The 25,250-nt window shown below is 41.5% G+C and overlaps 1 protein-coding gene across 3 annotated transcripts in view; it reads left to right on the forward strand.

The window, feature by feature from the left end:
* Positions 1 to 25,250, forward strand: part of TSPAN18 (tetraspanin 18) — a 188,163-nt gene that overhangs the window by 11,433 nt on the left and 151,480 nt on the right. For all 3 annotated transcript variants that reach the window (XM_044436683.1, XM_044436679.1, XM_044436680.1), the window contains exon 2: positions 17,278 to 17,378. The gene's annotated coding sequence lies outside the window, so the exon portion shown is untranslated. The remainder of the gene's footprint in view (positions 1 to 17,277; positions 17,379 to 25,250) is intronic.

Consider the following 25,250-nt stretch of genomic DNA (forward strand, 5'->3'; position numbering starts at 1 on the left):
TATTGTCCTGCCACATTTCACATATAGACGTGAGGACTTTGCAGCTCCCTTAACAGGGAGAACTGTAGTATTGCATTTAGTACCATGCATGTTACTTATACATTCCAGTGATACCTGCAGATGAAGGTTTAAATCGTAAAGATTTACATTTTGCTATAATAATAATAATAATAATAATAATACAAGAGAAAAACACACGGCCAGCAAAAAGCAAAAACAAAGCATGACCCTTCAGTGAGGAGACACATACGGAGGAAATTGCTGATGGTCCAGTATAATTCAGCCGGTTCTGCAGCTCACTTGGGAGAAGTCATGACTGGAGAAAACCCAGGAAAAGAATTCACATCCTGCTGGGAAAAACTCGTGTCTCTTGAGGGGAAAATGCTTTTTGCCAGAAGGAATAATGATACATTTGCCTGGCAACAATGGGATCAACAGATGGACTGTCACAGGGAACAAGCATTACCAGGACAGAGCACTGACATGGGAAGTGGGAGAGGGCAGGTTCACATCCCACCAAGGGAAATGTGGAATTGCGGCTGAACTTGCAGTATAAACACCCAACCAACAATGGTGGCAGAGGATGCAAGGGGCAGGCCTAGAAAACATATATCACCCTCAGTCGAGCAAGTTTCTAATGAGGCAACCATGGGAACAGAGAAAACAATCAGCAGGGGCATCCACAATCGAGTGAGGCTGCTGGGAACTCCTTATGGCCTGTGGTCTCATGAAAAGCAGTCTGGGGCTTGCAAGCAGGAGACCCCAGGTCCATGACCCGGACGTCCGCTAAACAAGGCTGGCAGTAGCACGTGCAGCGCAGTTCCACAGCCACTGGAGTGCTTCGTGAACCACTAGCCCCACACAGCTATTTGCTGGGCTCCCGGGTACCTCAGACCGCCTTTTGGTTCGCCCAGGCGCCTTCATCTCATCCAGCCACGCTGGAGCTCGAACTCTTGGGACGATTACTGTCGTGATCAGGACAATGTTTGCTTATCCTCTGTGTTACGTTGCAGTGGAATTCAGGATTTGTGCTGTGAACAAACGCATGATTTTTGCTATGATCTTGCAACCATGAGTGAGGTTGGAGGATCTGGTGGCTACCCAGAAGGATGGCTGGACTCCCTGATGCATTGCAAAGTGCATGGTGAAAGCTTGCCCGGCTGGGGAATTTCATGGCCAAGGGTCTTTTCCTCCAATGCGCAGCACATGCTTTCTTTGTGTACCTTTTGTGGGAGACATGAGAAACCAACACATTTATTTTACTTATGTATTATATATTTATTTCTTTAAACCATATCTGACCATGCAGCCAATTGGGGCTGCAGGAAAGTGAGAGCCATGACAAAATGCCATTTTTTATTATTTACATTTACATCCCGCCTCTTCATAACATGGTGCTTAAGGCAGCTAACAGCTCTAAAATACAGAGCAAAACACAGTTTAAAACATTGAAACAAGTCAGGTAAAACACATCATTACCATCAATAAAACTGATAAAGATAAGGCACTGAAGCACTTTCTGCAAATTTAGCAAGCATATAAAGCTTAAGGTCTTTAACATAAAAAGATAGGTGCCTATGGGAAGGTCATCCAAGGAGGGGCCAGATGTGTTTCTCTGGCAAAGAGTTTCAACGTCTGAAATTGGACACCAAGAAAGCCCTCTCTTAAGTTCTTTCCAACATGATGAAGGAATGACTTCTCCCAAAGATCTAGAAGCTGGACAGTCTCGATGGGAGAAGGCAGTCTTTTAAATAACCCATACTTGGTATTTCTGACCAGGGTTTATTGTAACATGGATTGCATTCTTAGTTACAATGAAGCCAGTGAAGTTGCAATTTCAAAACTTACTTATTTGGGAGTGGTTTGGTTTACACGCGCGCGCACACACACACACAGAGCGAAAGAGAGAGAGAGAGAGAGAATTTATTATATATAACATGCACCCAACTAACAGATGGCCTTCTAATAAACTTCCAAACAACAATACATAACTAAAACAATATCTGCAACAATGAAAATAGCAACATGGTAAAATATTAAAGCATTAAAATAATCGAAGAGCCACTAGTAAAATTACTAATCAGAACAATAAAGAGCAAATGCCTGCTGTGAGAAGAAAAGGAAGGTCTTAATCAGACCTTAATCAGATCTAACACATAAATACAGTGAGGGCAGTGTATATATATTTGTGGGCACTGTATTTTTGTGAGTATTAGCATATTTTGACTATAGGTTAGTGTTTAAAATGCGGTTCTAATACAGCATCTATATTAGACACATGATCCAGAGAAATTTTCCAGACTGATAATGATTATAAGTTCATTGTAAGGTGCTTTGCTAATTAAATCTGATACTTTTGCTTTTAAGTTGTAGGAAGAGACATGCCAGTTGTGAATGATGGAGTCTCAAGAGATTAAGGAGTAAGTGGTTATTGGAGCCTGAAAGAATTAAGAGTTTTTTCTCACCAAAGCGAAAGGATCAGAAACTTTCAAAGCTTCTCATTTGGACCACTCACTAGCTGAATTATGGGGAAATATTTCTGAGGACTGAGATCGATGAAATAAATGCAGCAACATACTTTCCTTTTCTACTGAAGAACATTCTTCTTGTATCTGATTTTGAAGAAAGCCTGCAGGCATAATAAAAGTTTTTATTTACTTAAAGTGACAAATCTTTATATTTCCAATTTACTTTCCAATGTGTTCTTACTTTTATTAACTTATATTTTGTTGTAGGATTTGTTTAAATAATTTATATAGCCTCCCAGACTTTTCTTTATATCTTCTGCACATTTCATCTAGACAGGGTCAGTTTAACAATTTGCTCACCCCTTGAAGTAGAAACCTTGACATTTTGCGAGCTTTGCATTGTGCTGAGCATATCCTGAATTCTTAACAAATGATAAATAGCAATAATACGGTTCTTTGAACTTGCAGGCTTCTTGCTACTTAAATTCACCTATTCCTGTACTTATCCTTTATTCAAAGCAATTACTATAATCCTCTTATTGTGATATTGTAGTGACTTGCTCCAGTTGTGGGTTGTGACAAATACTGGATTATATCTTAGAAAGCATCAGTGCAACTGCTGTATATTAGAGATTCTGAAACTTGGAGATGCTTCAGTGGATGGGGATTTGCCCAGGTGTAATCATCTGGATCATCTGTCTTTGTGCTGGTTGCTTGAAGTCACTACTGTGTGCTTTGGCTGTCCATAATGAATTGTCATGCCTTCCACAAGGAGAGCTACAGACATCGCTTTTAGAATTCTATGACTCGTTCATATTTGGGAGGTTTGCCATCATGTGTGAGACACCCATTGCTTCATTCAGTACTGTACATATCACGGAGATCTGTGTTGCAGGCGGTGATTTCAAGAGGATTTCTATGGGATGCCGCTTGCCTGATGCTTAAATGAACTGGTCAGCAGACAGTTAAGGAGACTAGTGGGCAAACTATAAATGCTTATCTAGAACTGCTCACATGTGTACATTTAGAGCATTTGGAGCACTACAGCCCAAAAAGTAGCATATAATATCTTTGAAAGAAGTTTGTTCCAAAGTTCATCAAATCACTAGATGTAGTATGGAGAGTGGAAATTCCTCCCTCCTAGATTATACAGTGCTTCTGCCCAGATAACACACAGAGAGAAGTTGGGAAGCTGTACTTTTTGCACTGGGTGAGTGTAAAGGGAAGGGCCCTTGATTAAGGGCGAGCATGTGGTGAGCGGAGCCAGCTGGAGCCGGGGGTCAGACTAGATGGCCTGGGAGACCCCTTCTGACTCGCTCTGTTTCTGTGTTTCTATGTTACGTGACAGAGCACATGTTTCTCATGTACTGGGCCTCAGTTGCAGTCCATAGCACTGCCAGTCAAGACTGGGGAGGACCACCATCTGAGACCTAGGAAGATGTTGCCAGTCAGCATAGACTGGCCCTCCCCAACCTGGTGTCTCCCAGGTTATGCTGCACTTCCCAGCATCCCTCACCATCGGCCATGCTATCTGTGGCTAGTAGGTGCTGAAATCCAAAAATTCTGAAGGGCACCATCTTGGAGAGGCCTGGTATACACAGAGGTGAGCTGGACAGGGAAACAGTCCAAGACAATATGAGGCAATTTCTCTATGTTCTTGTAACTACCAGGGAGATTCGCAGCCTTCTACCAAAGGCATTTATTTGTACTCATTATTTCCTTGGCTGCTTTTAGCATTTCTTTTCCCCTTTTAATGAGGAACATCGGATATCTCTGAATGGTGGCATGAAAATCTCATGTATTTGTGCAGTCCTGTTATGCCATAGCACTACCTAAGTGTTGAACAATGAAACTTATAGAAAAGCAGAGGAAGAAGAATCCTGGAAAATGTGTAAAGGGGCTGTCCAGAATCTGGCAGAAACTTCAGTAAAGTGGCAGGTTGAAAACCCCCATAGAGAAACCCTGTTCACTTCCCTGTGGTGTTCTGGCGTGCCAATTTTTCAACTTCTGAAATTTTCCTGTTGTCAGATGACGCAAACAGCAATTTTAGAATGTTTTAGCCTTTGTAATACTGAATATAAGACTCAGTCAAGACGAAATGCACTTGCAAGTTCAGCACCCACCCTCTAATTGACATTAGACAGGCCCCAGAATTCTGGCATTCAGATGTCTTCTTAAAATTCATTGTTCAGCTATGGATTGTATCACACAGTAATGCAGTTACTGTGTTGCAGTTTTATTGCTGATTAATTGTATTGTGTTGTTTTTATTGTTACAATTGTTAGTTTCATCATTACACCGTTGTCCTCATGCTACTGTATTTTATGTTCACTGCTTTGATATCTTTGAGGAAAGGGCTAAATTGAAATAATAGAAAAATAAATATCTAAGTTCAGTCATTATGATGATCAAAATCTGACCCCTCCTCACAGCAAATATTCATGACTTGGAAGCATCAGTTCCCAGTGGGAAATATACTTTCAAAAGGTTTTCTTTTTAACACTGCTTTGAGATTGGTTTGTGCAGTGTGCATGTCTCAAGCTAGGATGATAAATTGTTCACTTGAGCTCCCATTAGGCCATTCCTGTGGGTCCCTTTGTAGATTCTCCATCAAAGCGTTGCAAGTTTTACTCCTCTTATGTGTTAGAGAGAAGAAAGCTGTTCCCTGCTACAAATATTGTGCTCTGCTGGGTGAATAGGGTCACAGTGACCGGTTGTCTTTGGTAACTGGCCCCCTGGCAGAAGCAAATTTACGTATTGGTCACTCAGGATTGCTTGTTGACAGCTGACTTCCCATGTGCCCGCTCTGTGAGATCAAGTCCACTCTAGCAATATTTTGGTCATCATCGAGTAGCTGCAGGGGAAACTGGGTCAGGTTGGGGCATGCAGCTTCAGCAGGACTGAAGGCAACAAGTATGTGGGGTGGGTGGGGGTGAGTGGGGCTGTCCCGATTGAGGTTGAGAGGTGGTGGTGGAGTAGCTGGCGGAGGAGGAAGAGTTTGCCATCAGAACCTCGTGGGTAGGGACATACATTTCCATGATGGCCTCCTGCTTTGAGGGTTTTTTAGGACTGGGAAGAAAGGCAAGTTAGGACATTGTCTACATATCTTTGAACCTTTTGTTCTAAGGCTGCTGCTTAGAAGAATCACTAACATAGTCCAGGAAAATTCATATGGCAACTAATTATGTGTATGTTGAGAGCATAGAAATTGGCTAAGGGTCTATGCAGTATTGGAAAGTGGGAATTTAACTTCTTGGAACCAGACAAATTATGCATGTGTGGTGCAGTTCCTGAGTAATAGGAGAGAGAGAGGAATAAAGTGTAGTTTGGTTATAGCCTTTTACTGTTTGGGGAGGCTAGTTTTTAGTACCATGAGGCTGCAGAGTTCTCCTATATGGTTTTAACCATTCTCATTCAGATAGAAAAGAAAGTGCTTTTGAAAAGAAATTCAGACACTTTCACAGAAGCATTTTCATTAGAGACAGACGTTTCCACAATTGCCCCTCACCAATGTAGCACTTAGAAGCTCCTGAAGTGGGTTCTGAAAACATGAAGAATGACTCCTAGAATTGAGTCAGAAATGTCTCAGAAGACATTTTTCTCAGAGAAGTCTACTTTTTGTCCTTCAAAAGTGTTCTTTTTCTGTACCCCTAGAAATAAAAAGCAACTTTGTGGATTGAGGTGGTTGCATATAGTGTCATATAGTGATTAAGACTGCAGGATGGGGACTCAGGTGATCTGGGTTCTAGTCCCCGCTCAGTCATGGAGCCACCTGGGTGACTCTGGGCCAGTCACAGATTCTCAGCCAAACCTACCTCACAGGGTTGTTGTTTGGGGATAAGATTGAGAACAGGAGGAGGAGAATGATGTAAGACACTTTGAGTTCTTTAAAAAAGAAAAAAAGGTGGGCTATAAATCTAATAAAAAAAACCCCCACCCTCTGCAACTCTTGATTGCCCTGAAAATAATGCTAGGATTGGAACATTGTAGAAGGTGCCAGGCTGCCAACAAAGTTGATATATTCTATAAGGAAAAAAGACTTCGATGCAAATGAAGCAGCAGCAACCTGCTACTTCTGCCAACCTTGAGCACTACATGTAAGATTTTTGTCTCTCCTTGGAAAAAATGCAGTGAAATCCACACCCCCCCCCGCAATTTCTTTTTCCAAAAATAGCATAGATAATGTCAAGAAGTCATTTCCATACATCTTTAGTTTTATGTTGCAACTTAGCCTGAGCCTTTGTGTTACAGCAGGATATAATGGGTTCTGTTTGCTTCTTAGGGTTGACTGGAAATTAGGAGTAACTGTGTCGTCTTTCTCCATTACTCATTTTTGTAAGGCTAAATGAAAGATTGACTCTCCTTCTTGTATTTTTAAAACTTAATTTTGGAAGCGAAGCAAGCCATGCAAATGCTCAAACGGGAAGAGTATCTCACTTTACTAAATGGCCTTACCTACATTTCAGGTGTGCTTATACAAACCTATGAGTCATGGAATCATTTTATGATTTCTGGTGGTGGTGCAACCATTAAGTCCTGATTTCTGGTATATATGGCAGCCATTTAAATGTTTTGGTTGGCTCAGACAGATCTTTTCACATGTAGTTTGCAATAAACTTGAAGCTGTACTAACACGTACTAGGCCTTTACTTGAGCTCAGTCTGGATCAAAATTCCACACACCCCTTTATGGAACAATGAACAAAAATATGCTTGGAGGTTTTAAGTTCCAGGTAATATGGGCTAAAGCGAAACAGTCCTTTTAAAGACAAAGTATTTAAGCTGTTATTATGTAATTGAGTTAAGTAACAGCCATTCTCCTTTCTCCTCCTTTCTCCTGTAATAGCAGTATTCATTCTAGCTCCTTGGAACAGTGTAGCCTAGAAAGAAATGTTTGTTTTCTAGCCTTTTCTGCTTTCTAGCTTTCTCTGTTTCTTTCTTTACAGTTCAGAATCATGACTTGTAGTAAAAATAGGATGCATCTTGACTTTGAATTGCTTAGTAAGGAGGAAGGGAAACAGATGCATCAATTGTAGGCTGATGATACAGAAATTTTCTGGCTCCTCCAATAACTCTAAATGCATTTCAAAGAAGATTCAATTTATTAAGCAACATTTGTTGCTAGGTATAAACTCCTGGGCATAAATCAAAGTATGGCTTGTAGTAATGAAATGGTACAGTCTGCTCAGGCAAGCAGGCAGAGTAGGGACGAGGACTTGCCACCCTTGGAGACCTGCATCATCAGAGTCCATGTTTTGGAAGATTTATCCCCTGTGATTCAATAACTACCCTGCCCTAAAAACATAAGCAACCTTCTTAGTTAAAAAATGCCACTTTATGGGACCATTTATTTATTATTTATCCGTAGCATCTTTCTTTCCTGATAGAAGGTTGAGGCAGTAAAGGATTCCTCAGAATAATCCATGCCTGGATCCAATTTTATACAATCTTACAAAGCTTCAGAGTGATTGATGTAGTGGCATACGAGCAGGGAGCTTGATCTGTGATGGAAAGCCCCGTGACTACTTCATCACCTCCGTCAGTAATCCTTGCCAGCAAACAAAAATAATAATGTCTGGAAGGTGAGTCCAAAAAGTGATTGCATTGCTCAGCCCTGAGGCAGGATTTGCACTGCCCGCTCAGTGTGTATCTTTAATAAATATCCTTTATTGTGGTACTTGAACTTTAAACACCATGGAAGGATCCAGGTGTTCCACCAAAAATAATGATGAGTTAAGTTATGCTTTCTGAGCAAGCTTTCAAATCTTTCTTTTGGTATTTCTTTGAGATAAATTGCAACCTTTCCCCCTCCCCACAAAGGGCAGTCCTCCAAAACACATACCAAAAGTCCATCAGGAAAGGAAGAGATTAAGTTATTAATTAATTATATTTATTGGATTTCTAACCTGCCCCATTAGCCACATGGCTCCCTGGGTGGGTTATAACCATCAAACCATATATACAATATAAAAACATAAATTGCCAATTAAAACATTAGAACAATAAAATAATAAAACAATAAAAACATTTCCACTGACAGAACTAGTAATTTCATTTTCAGTAGTAAAAAGGCATACCCCATTGTTAAAATGCCATTAAAAAACTATTGAAATAGAAAGATCTCTGCCTAGCGCCAAAAAGAAAATAAACAGGGCAGCAGGCAAACCAATCTGGGAAGCTCATTCCAAAGTTGGGGTGCCACTCCTGAAAAGACCCTTCTTATTGTTGCCACCTTCCTCATTTCCTGAGGAGGGGGGTCCCTCAGAAGGGCCTCAGATGTGGATCTAAGGTGCTGGGTATGTTTGTATGTGAAGAGGTGCTCCTTTAGATACTTCTGTGCTTCATTCTAATTCATTCTGGCAGTCAGGCTCAGGTGAGCTTAACCCATCCCTCCAGCTCCAAAAGAGGCTGAATTCTGTGAACAATGTCTACATCCCACTCCTGGGGCTGGTGGGAGTCGCAGATTTCTTTTTGCTTTGTTGTGCATTTAGCCCCTGGATACTGAGGGTCATAACCTCCTCTGTCCTGCTTTTGTGGAAACACTGACTAGTGGGCTTACCAGTTTTTAATCACTTTTGTCCTTTATGTGTAAATCTGCCTTGCATGAGCTCTAGGGCTTGTATTCAGCATTATGTTCCCCTCACCCTGAGGTCGCTGCATCATTCCCTTCCTGCTTCTACTACCAATCCTGATTCTGTGACTCGATGCTTCCCCTTCCCATCCCTAACCCAGAATGAGAGTGGGACTCACTTGTCCCCGGATTCATAAATTAGTAGGCTTGGAAGGAGCCAAGAAGGCTCTTGCAGGTCACCAGCCTACACCATCCCACTCAGATGGCTGTCCAGTTTCTTTCTGAAGGTCTCTAGGGGGGGAGAGCCCACCCCGCCTCTAGGCAGCTGGTTCCACTGTGGTTTTGTTCCGATAGTGAGGAAACTTTTCCTGATGGCTATATCATATTTCTGTTGTTCCAAGGTATTTGGTATTTGCTAAGTTCTCCTCCAGCACCATGTTTCAAATGCATCTATTTTCTTGTTGCCAGCTCTCTTTAGCTGGCATATGTAGTGGTATGGTACCCTTCAACACATACTGACTGGGAACCCAATAATATCCTTGGCCTTGGTTTCCATTGAGACATACTTACACTTGATGGTTTTCTCTAGTTCCTTCATTGCTACCCTTCCAAGGCTCAGTCTTTTTCTAATTTCTTGGTTGTAGTCCCATTTTGAGTCCGGTATTAAGCTAAACTATGCAAAATCTTTCATGATTTCAATGTCTTCATTGTTGACTCTACAAATACCTTCCCATAGTTTAGGTTTTATTTTGATGTTGCACGATATAAATATTTAGGAATATTTCAATACAGTCATTTGGCCACCCAAAGAAATACCTTTCCTCATGCATCTTTGATCTGGTACATGTACTCTGCTTTCTTTGTGCAGAACTTATTGTACTGTGGCAGATAAAGGATTTGCAAAAACAGACATGGAAGCAGAGAGGACTTTGGGTTACAACTAACTTTATTTCTGTATAAAAGAAGTTAGTGGAAGGCATTTTTGTGGTATGCGTTAGCCTAGTACGAGTACTGCAAACAGTAGTATGCCTGTTTGCAAATTAAAGCTCTGCTGGCTGGTAAAAAAGAACAATTATTTTAGAATTAGGAGTAGCCTACATTCTTCATGTGTTAATAAATCTGAAGTATGAGACAGTTTTGCTTTACTTTGTCTTATCTGCTTTCCTCCCTTTCTGATATGCTTAAGTGCTCTTTTTCTTGTCAATTTACATTGGGAGACTGTGCACACACAGAGGATTCACCAGTTGAAATTTCAACTTGCAATGTCAGAACAAGAAAACTTGTGTAGTCAAATTCTAGACTTGCATGCTTACTAAAAAGTAAATGCCATTGAGTTGAGCCCAGGACTGCAGCTGAAACTATTTTAAAACATACACAAGGCATAGGAGCCACAAGTATGTTTTTTAATTGGTATCTTCTGGATTTTTCAGTCTAACTTCTGAGGCATGTTTATTCCGCATCCACCCCAAACAAATATATTGTGCATACTGCAACTTTACTTTCAAATAAATTATAGACATTCCAGGGGATCATGAATGTCTAAAGATGAACCAGATTCTCTTCAAGGAATTTATTGTGCTTGAAGATGATCAGTCTGTTATTTATTAATGATGTCCTACTTGGATATGTTTGAGCAAGAGGCGCCCTTTCTACCCAAAACTGTGGGGCTCCATTTCTGAATGACTTGGGCCTTCCAGACTGAGCTTCCTTTTAAATTATTTTTATAAAAGTATTAAAGAATAGAAAGCTAGCTTGATCACTGCCTCAAGCTGAGAAGGAAGCACTGTAAGAAGAGGATTAATCTTCAGGCAATGAATTTTAAAGACTTACTTCTTTTATATGTGCTGGAAAGCTATCAAAATGCTAATGGTTCTGCTGCCTTAACCTTCAACAGACTCTCTTATTTCTTAATTTGGTCCGTGTTTTGTATACATTTAATTTAATGGTGTAGTGTCAGGAAGATATTAGTGCACTTGTATCCATCAAGAAGTGGTCATGTTTGAGAGGCTACTGTTGCTGGGTTTACAAAGCACTGAAAGCAGCAAAAAGGGGAGAAAATCTTGAACCTGATTTTTATGGCATCACTTGACTGCTGCCCTGTCTGTTGCTTCATGATCTGATGGGTGTATCCATGCCCATCTCCACAGGACAGAGGAGTGGGTAAAACTGATTTGGATGACTGTGAGTAGCTTAATGCACAACAAAGAGCTGATAAATCTGTTTTTTTAACCATGTGACCAAATTCTCCCCCTTTACTTAGGTTCTACTGTACTCTATGGGACAGAGTCTCTTGTGCTGTTGTTGTCCCTTGCTAATTAACAGCCCAAGGCAGCTCCTTTGAAATCGCCACAAGAGGGCCTTTGAGCCTCTCTTCCCATTCCTTTGCTATTGTCCTTAAGTGCCATCAAGTCATCTCTGACCTAAAGTGACCCTATGAATTAAAGTCCTCCAAAAAGCCCTATTCCCAACAGTCCTGCTCAGCTCTTCTCAGTTCAAGGCTGTAGCTTTCATTATGGTGTCAACCCATCTCCTATTTGGTCTTCCTTTTCTTCTTTTGCCTTCAACTTTCCTTAGCATGATTGTCTCCTCAAGGGAAACTTTCCTTTTCATGATGTGCCCAGAGTATGACAGCCTCAGTTTTGTCATTTTTGCTTCCAGGGAAACTGGTTTGATTTGCTCTAGGATCCACTTGTTTATCTTTCTGTCAGCCAAAGGTATTCGCAAAGCTCTCCTCCAGCACCATGTTTCTAACGCATCATTTTTTCCCATTCACCTTTCACATGCATTCATAGTGATCAAGAATGCAATAGTGTGAATTGGCCTTGGTGTCCAGTGAAACATGGACACTGGACAATCTTTTCTAGTTCCTTGATGATCTTTTCTAGTTCCTTTGCTAAAAACCTTCCAGGACTTACAATTTGGACTAATTGTGCATTAGATTGTAGAGCTGGTTGCCTAAATATGCACCAGACATTTGTAGATGCTCAGAATATCTATATCTGGGAAGAGAGGAACAGGCATTTTGGAATTTTCTTACCAATATCTGCAGCCAACTATTTGCATCAATCTAATCCCTAGTTGTGCAGAAGTGTGAAAATGTTTCTCTATCTGAGAGGACGGAGCAGCAAAGCAATACATGCATAATAAAATGGATGGCTGTCCAAACATGCTTGTCTCCTACATATTTGTTGTAGAATTCCAAGAGCTGCATGGTGGCAGCTGGCCCTCCTGACTCAGGTTCTGTTTGCTGTCTTTTCTAAGCAAATTTTTAAATGAAAGAGCTAGTGTTAATTTGTCACTTTGAAGATGCTTGATTGTATCTAATTTTAGAATTGGTAGGAAATGTTGTTCTCCTATCAAGATATCAACAGGAATAAAATTCTGGTAATAATGAGCACCTGAAATTGTCACCCCATTATCCTTTTGTAGAATCCCCGGAAACAATAAGGCTGCTCGTGCTTACCCTTAATCATACCTAGTGAAGCAATTTCAGTCTCTGTGGGGCATTCCGATTCACTGACCTGTAGGCTTGAGAGTTGCCACTATCATCAAGCTTTCCAATGAACATGTTATAAACCATTTTCTTCACTAAACGGTATAGTTACACCAGCTACTTTCATCTTATCTGCCTGTTCTGCTCATCTCTGCTCTTTGTCTTGTCACCTCTGATCTTCTTACAGACAAGTTAACAAGATGTTGTGTCATTTTGTTCTAATGAATGCTTGGGTTAAATTAGGGTATTAGTGAGCGTTGTTGCACATCCAAGCCTTTGGGGCCAGGCAAGTGCATTTATAAGCTGCACAGCAAGAACAAATTGGTGTTCAGAATTGTTGCCACTTTGATCCCAGGGGACAAGAGAAGAAAAAATCTGAGAACTGTTAATTTAAGATTGTTTCAATATCTGTTGGTGAAAGGTTTTGCAAGTTTCCTCTGGGACTTGAGCTTACATCTCCTCCATAAATACCATTACATAGCTACACTTCTTTGGTTGTTGTCAGATTACAGTATTTGAACTGGACAACCTTGGGTCCATGTTGATTTCTCAGATATACACTTTATAAACCAGCAACTGTGATCACGGTGAGATTACAAATATATGTGGTAATTGCAATCATACAGGCAGGTATACATGGGGCACTACAGAATGGGTGATTGCAAAAGAGACTGAAAATTGTAGTTACCACTAAACAGAGTATTGGACTTGGATTTGAATTCAAATTGCAGGTGAGGCACAAGCTCAGCTTGTAGCTTTGCATTAGCCATTATTTAATCTTCAGCTCTTCTGTATTATAGATTCTAGACAGTGAGGATATCATCAGGATTGTTGAGAAAAAGTATAAGATAAAGAAATGGTATATGTCTAGAGCTTTTGGGAGGTTGAAGGATAATGCCTGAGCCCTGTAGATTTTTTAAAAAATCTGAATTGGTCTTTGGAGTTGGTGATGTCAGGGAATGCATACTTACAGACTTTGAAGTACAACTTTCAGAAGGCTTGTAGTAATTATGAGTTGAATATTAGAACTCTTGCATTTGTCTCCTCTTTGGATATTAGTTTGCTTTTCATTTCACAGATGCCATTACCTTTAACGGTCATGATGGCCAGGAGCGCTCCAGTGACAGAAAGGCAGATGGAGAAGGAGGAGGAGAGAAGTCTTTCATTTTAAGATCTAGCCAGTGCAAATTAGCTCCTGGGAAGTTTTAAATTCCTCCTTTGTGTGGGGCCATATAGTCCACTACAATAGACTATATCTATATATTACAGGTACTGTATAAATATCGGTATACAGTCATAGAATAATAGAAGAGTAGAATTGGAAGGGACCATGAAGGCCGTTGGGTTCAATCCCCTGCTGTTTCAGGATACCAGTTTACACCATCCCACTCAGATGGCTGTCCAGTTCCTTCTTGAGTATCGTTAGTGTGGCAGAGCCCACCACCTCTCTAGGCAGCTGGTTCCGCTGTGGTATTACTTTGACAGTGAGGAAGCTTTTCCTGAGGTCCAGCCTGAATCTGGGTTGTCGCAACTTGAATTGATTGTGTCCTACACTCTTGTACCAGTGAGAAGAGATCCTGTCCTTTCTCTTTGTGACAATCTTTGAGGTACTTATGGAGGGATATCATGTCCCCCCTCAGTCTTCGCTTCTCAAGGCTGAACATGCCCAGTTCTCCCAGTCTCTCCTCATAGGGCAGTGTTTCCAAACGCTGGATCATTGTTTTTGCCCTCCTCTGGACCTTTTCTAATCACTGTATAGCAATGTCCTTCTGTAGGACCTCTAGGAATAGTGATTGACATGCAATGCCTGGTGTGTTTGATAGCTCTTTTGGTGATCAGCTCTTGATCTTGCATTATCAGAAAATACTGATTTGTAATTTTGCCATCATACATTCTCCATTCAGCAATAACTAAGCATATGTTAAGGACCCTTGGGTTATTTTGGAGGAACACAGAAGTGGGCCATTATATTTTATCTTAATTCACCACCTTTCCTGAAAGCGTGACTGATACTTTCCATTATTCATTTTTTACAAATAGAACTTACCCTCTTATTGTATGCCCTGCCATGGCTCTCTCAGACCTGGGATTGCTCCAGTTTGTTGCCATCTTCTCTCTGAATTGCTGTTGCAGCCAGTCAGGATTTATTGCTCACACATGCCAAAGGTTTAGCAAGTAGCATTTATGACATGGATCATTGCATGCAGTCGAATATGAGTGCAGGAAAGAAAATTCATATGCGCCTGGCTTTCCTGAACAATACAGATTTGGTTCAATGGGAATTAGGATTAATACTGGATTTACATTTCTCATAGTTGGCTGGTAATAACCTAATCTTCTTAAGGGTTGCAGGCAGGCAACATTCCCCTAAATGCAGTTAGCATTTTCAAAACCACTTAGAAATTGAATTTTGATACAGAGGGGCTTTAACCCCAGAACCTTTGAAAATGCAGCACTTTGCATTGCTATCTCTGAAGAAGCCTTTTGATTTCTTTAATGTATGACAGCTACCTAGCTTCCCAGGCCTGATTCATGCTTCAGTAATATTTCTTTCTATTTGACTTTTCCAATGCTTAGTGTCAGTGTTGACTTTTAGAAATACACATATTACATCCTACAAATTGACAAAATAAAATCTTTAGATTCAGAGAAATGAATGTTTCAGGGCACTGAAGGCTTGGATATTTGATTTGGTCTCAGTAGCTTTGCAGATGGTGATGGGATGAATGGGACACTTCAGTACCAACTTTTCAGTTCGCATCCAACATAGCTTCTCAGTCTGATGCAGACCCAACTAATAATGGCTTTGAACTGTAGCTGTTTAGCAAAGTCAGAAGAAGCACGGGGGCTGTGGGGTGGGGGGGAGGGGAGAATGCCCTAGATTTAATTTGGCTGAGTCTTCTGCCTTGCAGGTATATTATTAAAATTATGATTACTTACATTTTGTTTTATCATGATTTAATAACCTAAATAGAAGTAAGAGTCTTATCACATAATACCCCTTAGTGTCCAGCAGTAAGCTATATCTCTATATTAAAAGAGGCTGATAGGCCATCTCAGTGCCATAGCTCCAAGATGACGAAACCTGGGCACATGAAACTACACAGGAATATTCAGAGGGTACTGGAGCTGTATGCCCACAGGTTCTTGTGTTGTTCTCAAAAGCATTAATTTAAATTTATTTGCATATACTTGTGTATTGGACACCTGCAGTACCATCTTCACCCACTAGGCAACAGGCTTCCCAAACCTGTCCACAGTTTGTAGTCCAAACAGTATGAAGCCAGGGGAGGGGTCTGAGGGACTGTTGCACAGCTGCCTTGCTGTCTGGAACCCACCACAGCAGAATGGGGGGCACCCTGCCCACTCATGGGCTGTAGGGGTGTACCCCAGCAGACTGGGCACATGGGTGCCACTCAGACAGCACAGACTGTCCAAGTTGACCGCCTGAAGGCTTCACAGTATCAGACCAACAGCTATTCCAGCATGTGTGAAGTTGGGCACATTTGCTAGTGATTTCTGTAGTGCCACGTCTGTGCACGATGCTTTACAAAGAGCAGGTGCGGTAGGTTCTAAACTGAAGAGGCCTATAATTAAATAGACACTGGGAGATTAAAGCGGAATGGAGAAATGGAGGCATGAGTCGGCAGGGGAAGAATGTATGATTTTTCAATTAGATGTGCTTTGGCTAAGTTACAAAAAGGCAGGAGTATGTTGGAGACTACAAACAGAAAGTGGAGATTAACAAAATAAACAGAAAGGTTCATGGTGAGGCCAGGCTCCTCTGAACTTCTGCTTAACCCAGTGGAATTCCTTCTTCTGCTCCTGGGGTTTTGTTTGCAGGATTTCTTCCTGATTCACACTGGCTCGGCTCGGCTCGGCACTTCAGGCGGTGCCAGCACTGGGGTTTTGTTGACTCTTCAGCAAGAGATCCCGAATGGGCCCCTTCTGTTAGTGAGCCTGCCTCCTCACTGCGGTGGCTTTCTCGTTGCTGCCACTTGTTTGAGGGGCAGAGAGCCAACAGTGAAGCAGGCAGTGGCATCCACTGCTGCTCCTTCACCGCTGCACTGCTGCCTGGGTCAGAGGGAGGGGCGAGTGAGCAAGCCAACTGCAGTGGAGAAAAGCAGAAATACTCAATGGCATTTCTCTTGTTCAGCGCCCCCTGCTGGGGTGTGGACCATAAGCGGGGGCCCAGACATGATGACCTGGATAGCAGCCCTGACACCAGAGTTTGCTTTGCTGTCACTTCTGTTCATAGGCTCACTGGGAGCTGAGTGCTGTTCTAGATCAGGTGTAAGCAGAAAGGCTGTGCCCTGTTGGGTTGCTGGGCAATTTGGCTGTGGGCTTAGTGGGGGCAGGTCCCCTGCACTTGCAGATGAGCTGGGGAAAGGGTGAGATGGGAACATAAATATCAGGAGCAGGTGTTCGGAAAGAATGAGGTCTCCTGCACCACTGTTTCCCCTAAATAGAATGACAACTTGATTCAGATTTCTAAGGCAGCAGCTCCTTCCTGTTTGCTTCCAGTGTCCTGTCTCTTTCGGCATCTGTACACAGCTACCGTCCACTCTTGGATGTGAACAGGAGAGTGTCAGCTGCATCCAATTAGGTGGGATGCTGCAAGGCTTTGCTTGCAAAGTTATTTCAGTTTTAAGCCTGCAGTGGAAAGATAGAGACAGCAGTCTATCTGAAGCTGCTGATTAAAGCCCTGGACAATAATCATTTATCTTTTCTTTTCTACTTTCCTAGTGCAAAGAAATTAGCTGCAAGGACATAGAGAGACATTTGAAGATTCCTGTAGTTCCAGTGAAGAAAAAGGAAGGAGTCAAGGTATCACCAGGACATCAAAGGTTTGTTTGGAAAACTGAGAGTTTGTAGCTTTGTCTATTTCTAGAGCTGGTTAGCCCCCAGCAAGAATGGTGTTGTTGAAGTCCTGCACAGGCATCTCTCTTTGGGGCTCTGGAGTGCCTTTTGCACACTGAGCTGAGTAGAATGATTTTTCAATGCCAAAATTGTTGAAATCCTATAACCTGTACTTCATGGAAGCACCCACTCAGAGATTAGTAGAACATGACTCAGTGGGTGGATTTGACAGAGTTTGTTCTGTGGAGTTTAGACATTTAATTTATATTGTATGTAAGAACTTCGCCTATTCATGAGCAGTAAGGTGGTTTTTGAATAGAATGAACTACCAGGAGGAAGAATAAAAGCAGGGTTCTTACTGTCAGTTGTGTACATAACATTGAAATATAGTGGATCTGTTTCAGCCAGGGTTCAGTCCAGGCTTTGGCTCAGAAACAGCCTTGGTTGGCCTGTATGATGACCTATGTCAGGAGAGAGGCAGGGGAGTGTGACCCTCTGCTCCTGGATTTCTCGGTGGCTTTCAACTCTGTTGACCAGATTATCTGTCTGGAGTGGCTGACGAGAGTGGGTGGTACTGCATTGCAGTGGTCCTGCTCCTACTTTGGTGGCTGGGTCCAAATGGTGGCACTTGGGGGAATATTGCTTGGCCTCTTGGATTCTCCAGCACGGGGTCTCCTGGGGATCTGTCTTGTCCCCCATGGGATGTAACATCTACATGAAACCACTAAGGGGGCTCATCCAGGGCTTTGGATCGTGTTGTCATCAGTATGTTGATGACATGCAGCTCTCTTATTCCTGTTCATTTTCTGCAGGTGAGGCTGTGCATGTGCTAAACTGGTGCAAGGCTGTGGCGATGGGCTGGATGAGGGCTAACAAACTGAAGCTCAATCCAGGCGAGACTGTGGTGCTCCTCTGACTACATTGGGCATGTTCAACCTCTTCTAGGTGGAGTACCTTTACCCTTGCAGGAGCAGGATCATGGCTTGGGGGTACCTCAGTGCCATGGAGTGTCTTCCACCTGCTTCAGCTGGTGGCACAGCTGTGCCCCAATCTAGACAGTTTCAGTAATCTGCACTCTGATTAGGTTATTGTAATGCAGTCTACATGGGACTGCCCTTGAAGATAGTTCACAAGCTGCACCTTGTGCAAAATGTGGCAGACAGTTTAGTAACAGGGACCAGAAAGTTCAAGCACGTAACACCAAATCTGGCCTGGCTGCCTGTATGCTTCCAAGCCCAATTCAAAGTGTGGGTTTTAATCCATAAAGCTCTTCACAGCTTGCAGCCACAATACCTGACACCGCATCTCTCCCAGGCACAAACTGATCATACATTATGATCAAGAAGTGGGGCCTGCCTCTGATTGTCACCTCTGAGGGAAGCTTGGTTGGTGGCAACAAAGAGAAAGGCCTTTTCAGTGGTGTCCCCCCCCCCCTTATGGAACACAAGTCCCCCTGAGGTGCCCTGGCACCAACCTTGATATCTTTTCAGTGCTAGATCACGACTGTCCTCTATGACATGGCATTTAATTGATCGTATATTGTTGCATTGTCAACTGCTTAACAGGGCTCATGATTTAATTTTTAAAAGCGATTGTACTTTTTAAACATGCGATTTGAAAATTGGTTTTTAAATCTTGTATTTTTAATTATCTTCTGTTGGATGTGTGTGTGTGTTTTTTTTAATCCTATTGTACTTTATCTGTTGTTGTGAGCTGCCCAGAGAGCTTCATTCATTGGTGGTAATAACAGCAGCAGCAGCCACAACAACAGTAATAGAGATGTGCATTGGATGGTTAAAGCCTGAGGCAAATTGGCCCCGTTTGGCCCATTTTGGATGCTTGATAACATGAAGTGGGCTTCCCTCCAAAAATGACCAGGGCTGAAGCTGGACTGTGCGGGATGTTTTTGTTGCAATTTGGCTTTAAAAAGCACGTCTCCAAAGAGAGCATCTTTTGATTTCTTTCTCCAAATGCTGATTGGGCTTGTGTAGAGTGTGTGTATGTGGAGAGTAGGGTTGAGTGACCAACCAGTCTACTTTCTAACTGCAGGGCATTTTTTACCAGGGGCTTCGGTCCTTGTGCTTTGGAAGAGAGCAAGGGTGGGACTGTGGAATGCCCATTCTTTCAATGCCTCCAGACTTCAATATGTAAAAAGCCTTAAATGGTTTTCAGTCATCATAACTGCCTATTTCCTTTACCAAAGATCCTGAGTCATTGTAAGTTTCTTGCCTGAGGACCCTTGTAGGATGTGCGCTGTCTTTCTACAAGTTGCCCTCAAAATGTGGGGCGGGCGATGATGATCAGGCATCCACCCCCAGTTTAAGCTTTCCCATTTCGCAGAAACAACTGCACCCAGCATTCTGGAACATTGCAAATTTATTTCTTAGAGATGCCTGTAGACCATTTGTAACTTTTACAAGAATGGTGTACAAGGAACATAGGAGAATAAGCATGTCCTCTTCTAGATAATTACTCAAAATGTGGGTTCTTCTATAAAATCTCTACTTTTATTCATCTGAAACTCGTCAGGCTTGATTCCTCTAGCAGGGATGACCATTACTTCAAGTTTCATCCAGTTCACTGAAGAAATAATTTTAAAGAAGTTATGTCATGTCCAGTGTTTCCAGCTCCCCTCCATCTGGTCTGGTATGGCTATTCAAGGAAGTAAGGCATTTTTGTATCCATCTTTAACTAACTGCCATTTAGAGATATACTGGCATCCAACAAATGGTACCCAGTGTTGCAAGGTGTGTCCAGAAAGTAATGAAAATGATGTCTTAAAAAGTCTTTTATTGAAAAATTTTACAATTGAAAATTGGCTCCTTCAAAGTATGCACCTTGTGAGTGTACGCAATGTTCCCAGCAATTTTTTCCATTCTTCATAGCATCCCTAGAAGTCTTCAAGTGGGATGGCATTCAGAGCCTGTGTAGAAGCTGTTTGGATGTTATCCACACTAACAAAATGGTGTCCTTTCAAACCATTCTTCATCTTTGGGAAGATGAAAAAGCCGCAAGGAGCCAAGTCGGGGCTGTAGGGTGGATGGGGAAGCACCGTGATGTGTTTTTCAGCCGAAAACTCTCCGACAGCCAAAGCACTGTGACTGGGTGCGTTGCCGTGAGGAAGGATCCAAGTTGAGCCGATCTGAACTTGTGCCATCGGTACACTTGTGCAGATGATAGCGCAGCTTCTCCATAAGCTTTCCTCACCATTCCCAAAGTTTCTGATGCACTTTTACCCAATTTCACACAATTTTATCGCATACCACTGCTCCAAACTCGCTTGCATTTTTCTTTATATGAGGCACTTGAACAGGGTGTCACAAAAAAGAATGTCTTAGCTCTGACAGGGTTGGAACATGACTGATCAGTGTTCTAATGTATACCTGGCACCTCACCCCAAGTGACCTTGGCCAGCTTCGCCCTTCACAGAACCCTTGTTGAGAGTGGGGACTTCATTCTCATTACTTTCTGGACATACCTCATATAAAGGCTTATTGAAACAAGCCTACTTCAGACTAGCTTGTTTTTATGTATTTATTTCTTTAAAACTTTTGTTTGCCATCCCCCATGCAAGGCATCTTGGGATGGCTCACAATCAATACATTAAAACAGTCAATAAAATCACATACATTAAAACAATTCAAACGGTAAAAGCAATAAAACGTGACTCTTACATTAATACTAGTTTTTAAAATACTGGTTAAATAAAAAGGTTTGAGCTGGCGCTGAAAAGAGTATAAGCTTGGCACCAGGTGAACCTCTGGGGACCTCATTCCAAATGTACCAAAGTTAAAATTAACTAAAGTTTCATGTTCACACACGATGATAAACTAGGGGTAACTGAAGGGTGAGCAAAAACTTTACATACCCTAAGAGCAGCTTTGGAGCAACACTGAACTGCAGCCTAGCATTACATCTGAATAGGAAAACAAAATCCCTCTATAAGGGTCAAACTACCCAGTAAGTTAAAAATGTGATTAACATTCCATTGTATTTTTAAGGATGGAAAGACTCCCTGATCTGGTGCTGTGCTCCTGATTTCAATCAGGACCTCGCAGCATTTTCCTGCCAGAAATTACTCCTTTGGCTGCTTGTTGGCCCCAAATATTTTTACTATTTCCTGCAAATGGTTGCTATGGGGTTAAAAGAGCAGCCGGGAAGGGGTGTGGAAAATCCAACATGAGGCCTAGTGCAGATTGGAAGTAAGGAACCAGATGGTGTCCCTGGACCTACTTTTTGTGCAAAGTTATGGTGTCATTGTTAAGTGCGGCTGTTTTAAAAGCATGATTAATGTAACATTTGTGCTAGGGCTGACATGACTGATTTTTTTGTTAAATCTACAGACAATTGTAGAAAGATGTTCCATAAACATTAGGTTTTGGAATTAGAAATATCGTCACCCACCTCCCAGGCCACTGTGTTACTGTGTCTTTATTTTTGTTTTCTTGCTAATCAGTGCTGACAAACAGGCTCTGCTTTAGATAACACATGTTAACCAGTACATGCATCAAAAGAAGCAATCAATGGTCTCAAGTGTTTTGTTAGAGGAGAACTTGCTTCCTTCATGCTAAAACTCCTCTGCTTCCCACAGCAATATAATAGACATTTTGCTTAAGTTGTAATCCTAATCCTGTTTGCGGCTGGTCACTGGTCTCCTCACAGGAAGTATTATCAATATCCCATGTGTGGGGAATTCATTGTTCTGTTAATCAGGGAAAAGGACTGAAAGCAAAACAGTGTGAGAGAAATTTAACCTCTTAACTGCCTTTCTGCAACAAAGGGGTTACAATTTTCTAACAAAATCCTATATTGGAAAAAGTATGACAGATGCTTGGGCTTTGTTTTGTAGAATTCAGCAGTAAAAATGTTCTTGTCAAGTCTTTCTGATGCAAGGTATTTTGTGTGAGATAAGCATTTCCCTTTAAAGCAGGGCTTCTCTGTTTCTTCTTTAAAGACTCAACCTTGCCAAGGTACAACAGCACATCGTGTTGTACATGGGTATGTGACTTGTTGGTCTCTTTAGGCTTTTCGACAAGGCCCACCAGGCCTATGGGGTTTATGGGAGCAATTGCCCAAGTTACCTTGTGGGCTGGGCTGTACCAGGATGTAGACTGTACCTACACCTTGTTTAGAAGTTGTGTTCTGCTTTTGGGTTCAGTTGTGTAGGGCAGAAAATATGGATGCTTCCCTTCTTACAAAGCTGCCAAAAATATTTATACAGTCTGCTGTAAACTGGTGCTTTCCTGAGGTTACTGACTATAATTCTTGTTAGCCCAAGCCAACATGGCCAATGGTTAGAAACTCTGGGAGTTGTAGTGGAGAAATTGCTTTACAAAGACCACCGTCTAGTTCAGTCACCATTGACCACAAACCATGAGCATTTGTGTTGCATTAGTTGGACACATGTGTCCTTACCTATGGGGATAGCTAGGTATTTTGTCATCTTATGCATATAAATGAGACAAGGTGTGCTTTTCATCTCTGAAATAAAAAGGCATGCCAGGTTCTATTGGAATTATAGTTAGGAATCATAAGCTAGTTTTAATTCTAGTAGCAAGCTTGCTTAAATTCTACTAATTTTTTTCGGATTTAAGCAGCCTGGATATGGGTATGACTGCAGATTCAGCAAGTGGCGAATAGTGGATGCAAAGTTCCTGCAGACTGTAGATGACAATACCTGTGCAGTTAGAGATGATAATTCTGGGGAAGAAGGTTAGACATTAATAACATCTAACTAGTACTTAAGGGTGACAATTACTGTAAAGTGCTGTATGTGGGGCTGCCCTTAAGGCTGGTCCAGAAATAGCAGCTAGTGAAGAATGGAGCTCTTGGCTGTTATCAGGAACTGTCACTTTTTGCCTTGTAACTCCATAGCAGAGCAAGCTGCATTGGCTGCTTATTATCTACCTGGCCAGGTTAGAAATTTTGGCACTAGTGTATACAGCCCTAAACAACTTTGGACCAGAATATATGATAGAGTGCCCTTCTCCCATATCAACCTGCCAGGTCACTGAGGTTGGTATGCACCTCATGGTTCCACGTAGACCCCTGACCCAGTTGGAGGCCACCTGGAGAGCAACCTTCCATGTAGTGGCTCCATTTCTGTGGAACTTCTTGCCACTGGAGGTCAAGCGGGTCCTTTTCAAGGTGCTAGCACTTGGAAACATCTTTATTTCAGGATGCTTTTCTTGACTGACCAAAGTTTTGATTGATACCCTGTTTTTTAAAACATTGCTTTGTTGTGGTATCTTTTAATTGTTCCCCACATCTGTGTATATGTTGAGTGACATATAGCTCCCTTAAGATCTGTGGGAGAGGCTCTGCTCCGGGAGCCCTCTTTAAAGGAGATAAAAAGAACATCTACCCGGAGCAGGGCCTTCTCTGTGGTGGCGCCCAGATTATGGAATGCACTCCCTGGAGAGGTGAGCCTGGTGCTGAGTTTATATTCTTTTCGGTGCTAGGTTAAAACCTTTTTATTTAATCACTATTTTAAAAACTAATATTTTATCGTTGAACAGTCGCTTTTTTGTTTTTGGTTATTTGTTCTTATGTAATCTTTTATTGAGTTTGTTATTTATAAAGATTATTTTATTGTTTTTAATTGTATATATTGTGAGCCATCCCGAGACGCCAAGGTATGTGGTGATGGCATGCAAAAGCTTCAAATAAACATAAATAAATAAATAAATAAATAAATAATCAGGCTTTAAGTCTCCGTGATTATTTTTGTAAGTTCCAGTTTGTTGATTTGGTTTGGCTGTTTTGGGCAACTCTCAACTTTCATTTGATTTTCTATGTTTTCCCTTCCATCCTTTTCTTGCTAGATTTGGATATTTCTTTGAAGTTTTGCAACTGAAGTTATTACATTCGCCATGAGAGGAATTCTTTTCTAGAACATCTCAAAAAATGAATTCCCTTAGGAATGGGCTTTGTTCACATGCATACATAGATGATAATGCACCCAAGAAAGTTTGTTGTAACTACTGCTGTAATTAAAAATTTCATAACTAAGATAAGATTAGGATATAGATAGTTCCCTTAACTCCCCTCAACCCAATGCCCACTAAAGATATTTTAATTAATAGATTTAGTTTTCATAGTTTACATTTTTATATGCTTAAGATTCTGTAATCAGCAGCTGCAAACATTTTTACCCATTTATTTTTTTCAAGAACATCTCTGTTTGACAGTGCCTAAGGGTGTACTCTTATGCAAATTTATACAGAAATATGTCCTACAACTCCCAGCATGCACCAGCCAGCATAACATAGCTGGTTGTATATAGGATTATGACCTTTTTTTGCTTTGCATTGCAATATGGTTCATATAATGAGAATTCTACACGTATTTCAGGAAGAAAGGATTGCTGTTATGATACTGAAGCAGTGATCTGAAAAAACACACATTTTTCTGCATTCCTAATTATGCTGGCCAGCAGATGCAATGCTCTTACACTTTTTACTGAATAGCTTGGATTTTCTGGAAGATTACAGCTAAATTACTGGTTTGTGTTTAGTCTAAGATGATAAGCTGGAATCCTCAAAAAATCATAAAGGCTTAGACAAACAACTGAAAGAGCCATGTTTATTGCTGTACACATCTTAGGTTCTTTATATACTCTAATGCTGTATGGATATGCCTAATGTAACCTGTAAGCCTCTCTTATGTTAAATTTAATGTATTTATTTATTTGATTCCTAACCCACCTTTTTATTTTTAAAGACTCAAGGTGGCTTATATAATTTTCTTTGCCCTACTCAGTCTTATTGTCACAACAACAACCCTTTGAGGTAGGTTGGGCTGAGAGCTCAAGTTGGTTCAATGGCTGACTGGGGACTAGAACCCAGATCACCTGAGTC

The sequence above is a fragment of the Varanus komodoensis genome, unplaced genomic scaffold (assembly GCF_004798865.1).
Source record: "Varanus komodoensis strain SLA01 unplaced genomic scaffold, ASM479886v1 scaffold3, whole genome shotgun sequence".
NCBI classification, from domain to species: Eukaryota; Metazoa; Chordata; class Lepidosauria; order Squamata; family Varanidae; genus Varanus; species Varanus komodoensis.